Source organism: Oncorhynchus mykiss, chromosome 29 (assembly GCF_057628025.1).
Source record: "Oncorhynchus mykiss isolate SJ-2025 chromosome 29, ASM5762802v1, whole genome shotgun sequence".
In the NCBI taxonomy this organism is placed as follows: Eukaryota; Metazoa; Chordata; class Actinopteri; order Salmoniformes; family Salmonidae; genus Oncorhynchus; species Oncorhynchus mykiss.
The window spans coordinates 14393102-14405399 of NC_143050.1; the positions used below are offsets into that span (position 1 = coordinate 14393102).

At 42.0% G+C, this 12298-nt stretch overlaps 1 protein-coding gene across 4 annotated transcripts in view; it reads right to left on the reverse strand.

The window, feature by feature from the left end:
* The window catches only part of nrxn2a (neurexin 2a), a 391484-nt gene that overhangs the window by 260714 nt on the left and 118472 nt on the right, over positions 1–12298 (reverse strand). The window lies entirely within an intron of this gene.

A 12298-nucleotide genomic window follows, 5' to 3' on the forward strand; every position in this document is an offset into this window, starting at 1 on the left:
CTAAAAACAGTCAATCAAGGCTATGATCAAATCTTTCAAAGCCTACTCCATTCACTCAAAACAGACAGTCAGGGTCTTGATCAAATCCTTCAACGCCTACTCCATCCACTCAAAACAGTCAGTCAGGCTTTTGATAAATTCCTTCAACACCTACTCCATCCTCTCAAAACAGTCAGTCAGAGCTTTGATCAAATCCTTCAACACCTACTCCATCCACTCAAAAGTCAATCAAGGCTTTGATCAAATCCTTCAACACCTACTCCATCCACTCAAAACAGTCAGTGCTTTGATCAAATCCTTCAACACCTACTCCATCCACTCAAAAGTCAATCTTGGCTTTCATCAAATCCTTCAAAGCCTACCCCATCCACGCAAAACTGTCAGTCAGGGTTTTGATCAAATCCTTCAACAAATCCTTGAACAACTACTCCATCCACTCAAAACAATCAGGGCTTTCATCAAATTCATCAACACCTACTCCATCCACTCAAAACAGTCATTCAGGGTTTTGATCAAATCCTTCAACACCTACTCCATCCACTCAAAACAGTCAGTCAGGGCTTTGATCAAATCCTTCAACACCTACTCCATCCACTCTAAAGTCAATAAAGGCTTTGATCAAATCCTTCAACACCTACTCCATCCACTTAAAACAGTATGCTTTTTATAAAGCATACTCTAGTCAGTCTCATGTAGGCAATATACCATGGATATAAATATAGTTTAATATGATCTTAGTATCCGTTCTTCCTGTTTGTGCACCCAGTAGCAGAAAAGCCACACTGCTCTTTCACTGTTCACAAATGTCCTCACGGTTAGCAGACAAGTTGTTGTGCCGGGATCACAAAGTGACAGTAGATCAACGGTGTCCTGAAACATGAATGGACAGCCACAGCATGTGAAGTTGGGTTGTTTCAACTGAGTAGACATACCAATTCAGCTGTCCTCCTTTACCTATGCCTCAGAGTGGCGCAGTGGACTAAGGCACTGCATCGCAGTGCTAGAGGCGTCACTACAGACCCTGGTTTGATTCCAGGCTGTATTACAACCGGCTGTGAAAGGAGTCCCAAATGGCGGCGCACAATTGGCCCAGCTTCGTCCGCGTTAGGGTTTGGCCGGGGTAGGGTTTGGCCGGGGTAGGGTTTGGCCGGGGTAGGCCGTCATTGGAAATAAGAATTTGTTCATAACTGACTTGCCTAGTTAATAATAAAGGTTTAAAAAAATGGTTTTAATGTGAAATTCATTCATTCAGGTCATGTTGTGCACACATTGTGTGATGTGAAACATACGGTAGAAACCCACAGGTATAGAGAGCAATAGGACTGGAGTCTTTTTGTAGGCATTAACGCCATGGCTCGTTGGCCAAAGCCTTTGGGGAAATAAATGTTGTTGTTTTTTTTCTTGGGGGGGGGGGGGGGGGGGTGTTGGATAAATGTAGAAAATAAGGTCTGTGGTAAACACAGGCTTAGGAGATCTTATACGTTTTGTTCTATGAGAATATCTTCATCAGCTAACGTCACTTTCTGGTGTCAAGTCGAGGGCCTTTTGTCCGGATCTCTGGCAGTCTCTATGGGGGTGCCACAGGGTTAAATTCTCAGGCCGACTCTCTTCTCTGTATACATCAATGATGTCGCTCTTACTGCTGGTGATTCTCTGATCCACCTCTACGCAGACGACACCATTCTGTATACTTCTGGCCCTTCTTTGCACACTGTGTTCACTAACCTCCAGACGAGCTTCAATGCCATAGAACTCTCCTTCCGTGGACTCCAACTGCTCTTAAATGCAAGTAAAACTAAATGCATGCTCTTCAACCGATCCCTGCCCGCACCTGCCCGCCCGTCCAGCATCACTACTTTGGATGGTTCTGACTTAGAATATGTGGACAACTACAAATACCTAGGTGTCTGGTTAGACTGTAAACTCTCCTTCCAGACTCACATTAAGCATCTCCAATCCAAAATGAAATCTAGAATCGGCTTCCTATTTCGCAACAAAGCATCCTTCACTCATGCTGCCAAACATACCCTCGTAAAACTGACTATCCTACCGATCCTCGACTTTGGCGATGTCATTTACAAAATAGCCTCCAACACCCTTCTCAACAAATTGGATGCAGTCTATCACAGTGCCATCAGTTTTGTCACCAAAGCCCCATTATTAACCACCACTGCGACCTGTACGCTCTCATTGGCTGGCCCTCGCTTCATACTCGTCGCCAAACCCACTGGCTACAGGTCATCTACAAGTCTTTGCTAGGTAATGCCACGCCTTATCTCAGCTCACTGGTCACCACAGCAGCACCCACCCAAAGCACGTGCTCCAGCAGCTATATTTCACTGGTCACCCCCAAAGCCAATTCCTCATTTGGCCGCCTTTCCTTCCAGTTCTCTGCTGCCAATGACTGGAACGAACTGCAAAAAGACTCATATCTCCTCACTAACTTTAAGTACCAGCTGTCAGAGCAGCTCACAGATCACTGCACCTGTACATAGCCCATCTGTAAATAGCCCATCCAACTACCTCATCCCCATACTGTATTTATTTATTTTGCTCCTTTGCACCCCAGTATCTCTACTTGCACATTCATCTTCTGCACATCATTCACGCCAGTGTTTAATTGCATATTGTAATTACTTTGCCACTATGGCCAATTTTATTGCCTTACCATCCTTATCTTACCTCATTTGCACACACTGTATATAGACCTTTTCTACTGTATTACTGACTGTATGTTTGTTTATTCCATGTGTAACTCTGTGTCGAACTGCTATGCTTTATCTTGGCCAGGTCGCAGTTGTAAATGAGAACTTGTTCTCAACTAGCCACCTGGTTAAATAAAGGTGAAATAAATCAATAAAAAAACTTTGTGAATTTTGAAGAGTTTATGTAATCAAACGACGCACGTAAAGCACATAAAGGCTTCATAATTCATGAAGGTCACGTTAACTGACTGCTATTATCTCATAGAACAAAACATATAAGATCACATAAGCCTGTGTTAAATGCCAAAAATAAGGTCAGAGGTTATCACAAAACCCCATTCTTTCCCCGTTCATTTTCCCCATATGAATGACTGAACAAACTAGAGGTAACTCATTTCGCCATTCATTTTCCACATAGGAATGGCTGAATGAACTAGAGGTAATTCATTTCCAGTTTTTAGGACTACAAGCTGGCAAGCTCTTTGTTACCGTAGACAGTTTGAGTACAAAAGTATGTATGGATCTATCTCTACATGAGATGCAAATATCCATTAAAGCTGCTTCCTTCATTATCTCAAGTACTTTTGTCAAAACCATAAAGGAAAATGGTGCTAGTACAAAAAAATATTTGGTGGTTAGAATCAGTAATAGCAGTTACGGTATAGACTCTATTCAAATGGTTTCTTTGGACAGCTCCGTAATTGGCAGTTAACAAGAAGGAACCATGTCATTATGTAGCCTAGCTAGTTTGTTAGATGTTTGACCCTGAAATTAATGCCTGTGTCAGCTAGCTAGCGATGGAGAAAGGATGCAGCGTATTACAACGCTGTTCGAGCCAGTGAGCAGCAGAGCAGTGTGTTAGTCTAGCTGTAAAAGGACTGTAATTGCCGATCCTTTCTGTTGAAGGCAGGCCAATTGCCATGGCGACAGGATGAATACTTTGATCAGCAAAAGCTCAACTTATTCCTGTCTGAAGCAAAGTAGTAAATGATCATGTACTTGATTGAAGGCATTACTTTTGATATGTCTGACATTCAGTATTAATACCAAAGCCCACATGGACAGTTGACACCACACCTCGCTCTAAATGATAATGGCACTCACAGCGTTATCTAGATTAAGACCCAGTATTCATCAGTAGGTACTGGGCTCTCTTTGTTTATTTAAATAGAAGTAACCAGAGGAAGCCATGTGGACATACAGATGCAATTGGTGAATCTAGGAAGCTTTGTTTTCCTCCTATTAACTGCAGAGTATTGTCTATATTAACTGATGTCTCTTTGTATTAGGTACATCATCTAGAGAGAGCATCAAATGCTGTCCATGAACAATTCAAAGATGTATTAATTTGGCTATAATTTATTCATGAAAGATGATTTAATGAACTCGCTGGTGGTCCAATATGGTGCGTCAGCTTGCCTGCCTGTCATCCTTCTGTGTCGCCGTCTGTCTGGCTGCGACTGTTCGTCTGATTTGTCTCTCAATGTTTTCATTCCTGTAGAATACCTTCCTGTTATGCTATTAACGTACTGCTGGGAAAAAAAACTCATTCTGTTACCAGGAAACCTTGATGTAAAGGCCTGAAATGTTTATTTATATCTGGCTGGCCTTAGGACAGGCATGCCTAAATACTAACTAAATCTGGATCTTAAAGGCATGCAGATTAGATTAACGTGTGCAGCACAGCCATGCATAATTCTGCCTGGAAAATGCAGATGCACAAAGATAATAATTTCCTAGTCACTTGAATAATGGAACACTTGTCACTTTAATAATGTTTACATACTGTTTTAACCACTTCATATGTGCAGTACCAGTCAAAAGTTTGGACAAAGTGACTAATTCAAGGGTTTTTTCGTTATTTTCGACATTTTCTACATTATAGAATAATAGTGAAGACATCAAAACTATGAAATAACGAATATGGAATCATGAAGTAACCAAAAAAAAGTGTTAAACAAATAAAAATATATTTTACATTTGAGAATCTTCAAAGTAGCCACCCTTTGCCTTGACGGCTTTGCACACTTTTGGCATTCTCTCAACCAGCTCCATGAGGTAGTCACCTGGAATGCATTTCAATTAACAGGTGTGCCTTGTTAAAAGTGAATTTGTGGATTTTTTTCCCTTCTTAATGCATTTGAGCTAATCAGTTGTGTTGTGACAAGGTAGCCCTATTTGGTAAAGACATGAAGGTCAGTCGATCCGGAAAATGTCAAGAACTTTGAACGTTTCTTCAAGTGCAGTTTGAAAAACAATCATGCGCCTTGATGAAACTGGCTCTTATTAGGACCCACACAGGAAAGGAAGACCCAGAGTTACCTCTGCTGCAGATGACAATTAGAGTTCATTAGAGCTACCAGCCTCAGAAATTAACTGCACCTCAGATTGCAGTCAAAATAAATGCTTCACAGAGTTCAAGTAACAGACACATCTCAACATCAACTGTTCAGAGGAGACTGCGTGAATCAGACCTTTATGGTGAAATTGCTGCAAAGAAACCACTACTAAAGGACACCAATGAGAAGATGAGACTTGCTTTAGCCAAGAAACACGAGCAATGGACATTAGACCGGTGGAAATCTGTCCTTTTTGTCTAATTCCAAATTTTAGATTTTTGGTTTCAACCGTCGTGTCTTTGTGAGACGCAGAGTAGATGAATGGATGACCTCAGCATGCATGGTCCCCACCGTGAAGTGCAGAGTAAGGGCTATTTGACCACGAAGGAGTGATGGAGAGCTGCATCAGACGACCTGGCCTCCACAATCACCCGAGCTCAACCCAATTGAGATGTTTTGGATGAGTTGGACCACAGAGTGAAGGAAAAGCAGCCAACAAGTGCTCAGCAAATGTGTGAACTCCTTCAAGACTGTTGGAAAATAATTCATCATGAAGCTGGTTGAGAGAATGCCAAGAGTGTGTAAATCTGTCGTCAAGGCAAAGGGTGGCTACTTTGAAGAATATAAATATATTTATATTTGTTTAACACTTTTTTGGTTACTACATGATTCCATATGTGTTATTTCATAGTTTTGATGTCTTCACTATTATTCTACAGTGTAGAAAATAGTAAAAATAAAGAAAACCCCTTGAATGGGTAGGTATGTCAAAACTAAAGATATATACACACAAACACATACAGTTGAGGTCGGAAGTTTACATACACTTAGGTTGGAGTCATTAAAACTGTTTTTTTAACCACTCCACAAATTGCTTGTTAACAAACAGTTAACAGTTAATAGTTTGGCAAGTGGGTTAGGACATCTACTTTGTGCATGACACAAGTCATTTTTTCCAACAATTGTTTACAGACAGATTATTACACTTATAATTCATTGTATCACAATTCCAGTGGGTCAGAAGTTTACATACACTACGTTGACTGTGCCTTTAAACAGCTTAGAAAATATCAGAAAAATAATGTTATGGCTTTAGAAGTTTCTGATAGGCTATCAATTGGAGTGGATGTATTTCAAGGCCTACCTTCAAACTCAGTGCCTCTTTACTTGACATCATGGGAAAATCAAAAGAAATCAGCAAAGACCTCAGAAAAAAAATGGTAGACCTCCACAAATCTGGTTCATCCTTGGGACCAATTTCCAAACGCCTGAAGTTACCACGTTCATCTGTACAAACAATAGCACGCAAGTATAAACACCATGAGACCACACAGCCATCATACCGCTCAGGAAGGAGATACGTTCTGTCTCCTAGAGATGAACGTACTTTGGTGCGAAAAGTGCAAATCAATCACAGAACAACAGCAAAGGACCTTGTGAAGATGCTGGAGGAAACAGGTACAAAAGTATCTGTATCCACAGTAAAACGAGTCCTATATTGACATAACCTGAAAGGCTGCTCAGCAAGGAAGAAGCCCCTGCTCGAAAACCGACAAAAAAAAGCCAGACTACGGTTTGCAACTGCACATGGGGACAAAGATCATACTTTTTTGAGAAATGTCTTCTGGTCTGATGAAACACAAATAGAACTGTTTGGCCATAATATCCATCGTTATGTTTGGAGGAAAAGGGTGAGGCTTGCAAGCCGAAGTACACCATCCCAACCGTGAAGCACGGGGGTGGCAGCATCATGTTGTGGGGTGGCAGCATCATGTTGTGGGGTGGCAGCATCATGTTGTGGGGGTGCTTTGCTGCAGGAGGGTCTGGTGTACTTCACAAAATAGATGGCATTGTGAGGTAGGAAAATTATGTGGATATATTGAATCAACATCTCAAGACATCAGTCAGGAAGTTAAACACTGGTACCAAATGAGTCTTCCAAATGGACAATGGCCCCAAGCATACTTCCAAAGTTGTGGCAAAATGGCTTAAGGACAACAAAGTCAAGGTATTGGAGTGGCCATCACAAAGCCCTGACCTCAATCCTATAGAAAATGTGTGGGCAGAACTGAAAAAGTGTGTGCAAGCAAGGAGGCCTACAAACCTGACTCAATTACACCAGCTCTGTCAGGAGGAATGGGCCAAAATTCCCCCAACTTATTGTGGGAAGCTTTTGGAAGGCTCCCGAAACGTTTCACCCAAATTAAACAATTTAAAGGCAATGCTGCCAAATACTAATTGAGTGTATGTAAACGTCTGACCCACTGGGAATGTGATGAAAGAAATAAAAGTTGAAATAAATAATTTTTTCTACTATTATTCTGACATTTCACATTCTTAAAATAAAGTGGTGATCCTAACTGACCAAAACTGGGAATTTTTACTAGGATTAAATGTCAGGAATTGTGAAAAACTGAGCTTAAATGTATTTGGCTAAGGTGTATGTAAACTTCCGACTTCAAATATATATATATATATATATATATATATATATATATATACATAGTTTGGACATACCTACTCATTATATGCATACGTACATACACACATACATACATACATACATACACACATACATACATACATACATACATACATACATACATACATACATACATACATACAGACATACATACATACATACATACGTGTATATATATATATTTATACTCCGGTCTCTGACATTGGTCGTCTTAATATGTATATATTTCTTAATTACATTCTTTTACTTTTTAGATTAGTGTGTATTGTTGTGTATTGTTAGATATTACTGCACTGTTGGAGCTAGGAACACAATCATTTCGCTAAATAGGTGTATGTGACCAATACAATTTGATTTGATTTGATTACGACCGACTACCTTTTCAAACTCAACAAACATTGTCGTTGAGCAAACAGACTGCATAACATTAACTTTTAAATTATTGGGTTAATTGTGTGAATATTAATTAAACATTGTACATATTCTCCTATTTCATCTCCATTCAGTTGTATCATAACGGAAGAGAACCATAGTGTATGTATACAGAAGAAGCAACATGTACGTTGTAATTTCAAAGACAGATTTAAGAGCAATTGTAATCACGAATCATCTGAAGCACGAGGTATGTTTTCTCTTGGAGAGGATCACATGAAAACCAAACCGATGAAAGACTGTGGGCGTAAAAGCTTTACCTTGGTGAAAGGCTGTAGAGGTCAAAGGTGAAGTTCCAGTAGCTGGCCAGAGGTGGGGACAAGGGTTTGACGGACATAGTTGAAGTGGTGTGGGCACAGATAGCACAACATGACAGGAAGCAGAAATGAAAGGACAAGTAAATGGAAGGGGGAAGAGGAAGGGAAATGTCAGTGTGTTACAATGAAGTAAAATGATTTCATGGAAGTAAAATGATTTCAGGGCAGTGAGATAGAGTGTGTAGGTGGTTGAGGGAGGAAAAGAAAACCAACAGACCCCATACCTTGGCGGTTTAACATCAAGTGCGCCAGACCTTGAGGGAGAGAACAGAAAAAAGAATAGGAACAACAGGAAGGTCATAAAAAGGAACGGGAAGAAACAAAAGCATTGTCACAACCGATGGACTGCAGTTTGTGACAGACATCCTGGGATAGGTACGGATGTCAGAGTTCAAATCAAAACTAAAACGGAGGAGGAAATTAAACTAAAAACAGACAAACGCCTCAGTCCCTTCAATAGGATGAAGGTAGTGAGGACTGATACAAAGAGTGGGAGGAGCGGGATAAGAAAAAAAGCTTCTAAATTGGTGCAACCCTCTAGGGTAGTTGCTCACACAGAAGCGTTTTTTCTAATGGAACACACAGGCTTACTCTTGAGCAGACAGCTTTCTCACATTAGAATAAGGCTTTTGTCACTTTTACAATAAACATTTTGTTCATATGAAGTTCTCCAATGTTCTCCAGTGTAAATAAATCGAAACCAGCACCGCAAATATATACCTTGAACAATGCAATACCTCAAACAATTCAATAGGATGAAGGTAGTGAGGACTGTCTCCTTAACTAGATTCAAACCGGTCCCTTCAATAGGATGAAGGTAGTGAGGACTGTCTCCTTAACTAGATTCAAATCAGTCCCTTCAATAGGATGAAGGTAGTGAGGACTGTCTCCTTAACTAGATTCAAACCAGGCCCTTCAATAGGATGAAGGTAGTGAGGACTGTCTCCTTAACTAGATTCAAACCAGTCCCTTCAATAGGATGAAGGTAGTGAGGACTGTCTCCTTAACTAGATTCAAACCAGTCCCTTCAATAGGATGAAGGTAGTGAGGACTGTCTCCTTAACTAGATTCAGCATTACAACATAAGCAGGTCCAGGGCCAGGGAGGGCCATAACAATCAATAACCCAGGGTGTGGGAGGCATAATGTGACAGCTTTAATGTAATCATAGTGCTGCAGTTGTTGGCCAGGGAAGAACACATCATATGCAAAACACATTCATAAAATACAATGTAACTCAATAAACTAGAACTGGAACGCACCGATTCTGTGGACATCACAGAATCAATTATATTGTGTAAACAAATGGACCAAAGGCCTTGTGGCTTGCCGCTTGAATGTGAGCATTTAGTAATTAAAATGAACCGGAATTGTGTTAGACAAAGAATGTGGCTGATTGAACAAGTCTTTAAATGACCAAAGATAAGCATTTGCCTCACACAATTACGCCATAAGCATCCACACGCAAGAAATTAAGGGAATTGTTCAGCCCGAACAAAGACCAGGTAGAATTTTTTGAAGCGATTTCTTGCAGTCTTTTTTTGACAGTTATATTTTTCAGTGCTTTCATCTTCAGGGTGCTGGAAGTTTCCTTATAAACTATCTGTATAATGTAGGACATTTTAACACTTTTAGAGATCAAAATGGTAACCATCTCATATATGCTGCATCATCAGTGATGTTCCTCTCCCTGGCATTTTAGCAGGTTATTTGTGATATAACCTTTTTTCCAGCTCAACAAACCTCATACATTGTCATTTCACGTACAGATTAATCAAAAACGAATAGCATTCCTAACACATTTAGATAAACAGCTATGCCTCAATCGAAAAGAAAGAAACCGTGAACACAATTGGATTAAACAAAACACAGCCTTGTGTATTGGAAGGACTTTTCCACCAGTAACAGACAGACAGTAATCACTCCATCAGCACATCTATTGTATTTACTGTGTTGACAGAGACAACAACATTTATTCAAAAGGGCATTGAGTCTTCCATAACAAATGTGATTCACGGAGCTAGCTGGTTCTCTTTGTGAGACCTGTGTTGGAGGAGATTGGCAAATTGAACTATGCAATGAGATGTTATCGATCATCTAATCAGAACACAAGAGATCTTTAGACTATGTCCATGTACCAGTTATTAATGAATAAGGTGTCACGTCCTGACCTTAGTTCCTTTTTATGTCTCTGTTTTAGCTTGGTCAGGGTGTGAGTTGGGGTGGGCATTCAATGTTTTTGTTCTATGTTTTGTATTTCTGCTTTTGGCCTGGTATGGTTCCCAATCAGAGGCAGCTGTCAATCGTTGTCTCTGTGTTATTATTTTCCCCCATTTTTCCCCCACTTGTTATTTTGTTTTGTGCGTTCAGTCAATAAATTATGACGAAATCTTACCACGCTGCATATTGGTACGATCCTTCTTACTCTTCCTCAGACGAAGAAGAGATTCGGTGTCCCTGGTGCGCAGGCATAGCCCGGTGCGCTACATCGCAGGGCCTTGTATCGAGGCCCCTTTGGGGGGGGGTACTGTCACGTCCTGACCTTAGTTCCTTTTTATGTCTCTGTTTTAGCTTGGTCAGGGTGTGAGTTGGGGTGGGCATTCAATGTTTTTGTTCTATGTTTTGTATTTCTGCTTTTGGCCTGGTATGGTTCCCAATCAGAGGCAGCTGTCAATCGTTGTCTCTGTGTTATTATTTTCCCCCATTTTTCCCCCACTTGTTATTTTGTTTTGTGCGTTCAGTCAATAAATTATGACGAAATCTTACCAAGCTGCATATTGGTACGATCCTTCTTACTCTTCCTCAGACGAAGAAGAGATTCGGTGTCCCTGGTGCGCAGGCATAGCCCGGTGCGCTACATCGCAGGGCCTTGTATCGAGGCCCCTTTGGGGGGGGTACTGTCACGTCCTGACCTTAGTTCCTTTTTTATGTCTCTGCCACCCTAGGGAAGAGCTGGAGGCTGCCAAAGCCGAGCGGCGGTGATATGAGGAGTTAGCACGGCAGCGCAACAGGGACGAGAGTCAGCCCCAAAAAATGTATTGGGGGGGGGGCACACGGGGAGTGTGGCTAAGTCAGGTAGGAGACCTGAGCCAACTCCCCGTGCTTACCGTGGCGAGAGGTGGACTCCCAGGTGCGCAGGCATAGCCCGGTGCGCCTCGTATCGGCTGGACTAGAGTGGGCATCGAGCCAGGAGAAATGAAGCCGGATCAGCGCATCTGGTCTCCAGTGCGTTTCATCGCCCGGGGTATATGGCACCAGCCCTACGCACGGTGTCCCCGGTTCGCCAGCACAGCCCAGTGCGGGCTGTTCCACCCCGCCGCACTTGCTGGGCTACGGGGAGTATCCAGCCAGGACAGGTTGTGCAGGCTCGGTGCTCGAGACCTCCAGTACGCCTCCACGGTCCGGTCCATCCGGTGCCTCCTCCACGCACCAGGCCTCCTGTGGCAGCCCCATGCACCAGTCTGTATCTCCGTCTCCTCCCTGCAGGTGCTCCCGCCTGTCCAGCGCTTCTGGAGTCTCCCTCCTGTCCAGCGCTTCCAGAGTCTCCCTCCTGCCGGAGTCTACACCTTTGGAGGGGGGGGGGGGGGGGGGGGGCTACTGTCACATCCTGACCTTAGTTCCTTTTTCTGTTTTTCAATGTTTTTGTTCTATGTTTTGTATTTCTGCTTATGGCCTGGTATGGTTCCCAATCAGAGGCAGCTGTCAATCGTTGTCTCTGAGTGAGAACCATACTTAGGTAGCCTGTGTTCCCACTATGATTTGTGGGTAGTTGTTTTTTGTTTAGTGTATGTCACCTTACAGAACTGTTTTGTTTCTTCCATTTCACTTTGTTATTTTGTTTTGTGCGTTCAGTAAATGATGACGAAATCTTACCACGCTGCATATTGGTCCGATCCTTCTTACTCTTCCTCAGACGAAGAAGAGATTCGTTACATAAAGTGTATACACATGTATCCGTTTGTTACACCCCCCCCATTCATTGACCTTTCAGAGGGCAGGAGGAAATGAGGTCAACACAAGGCCT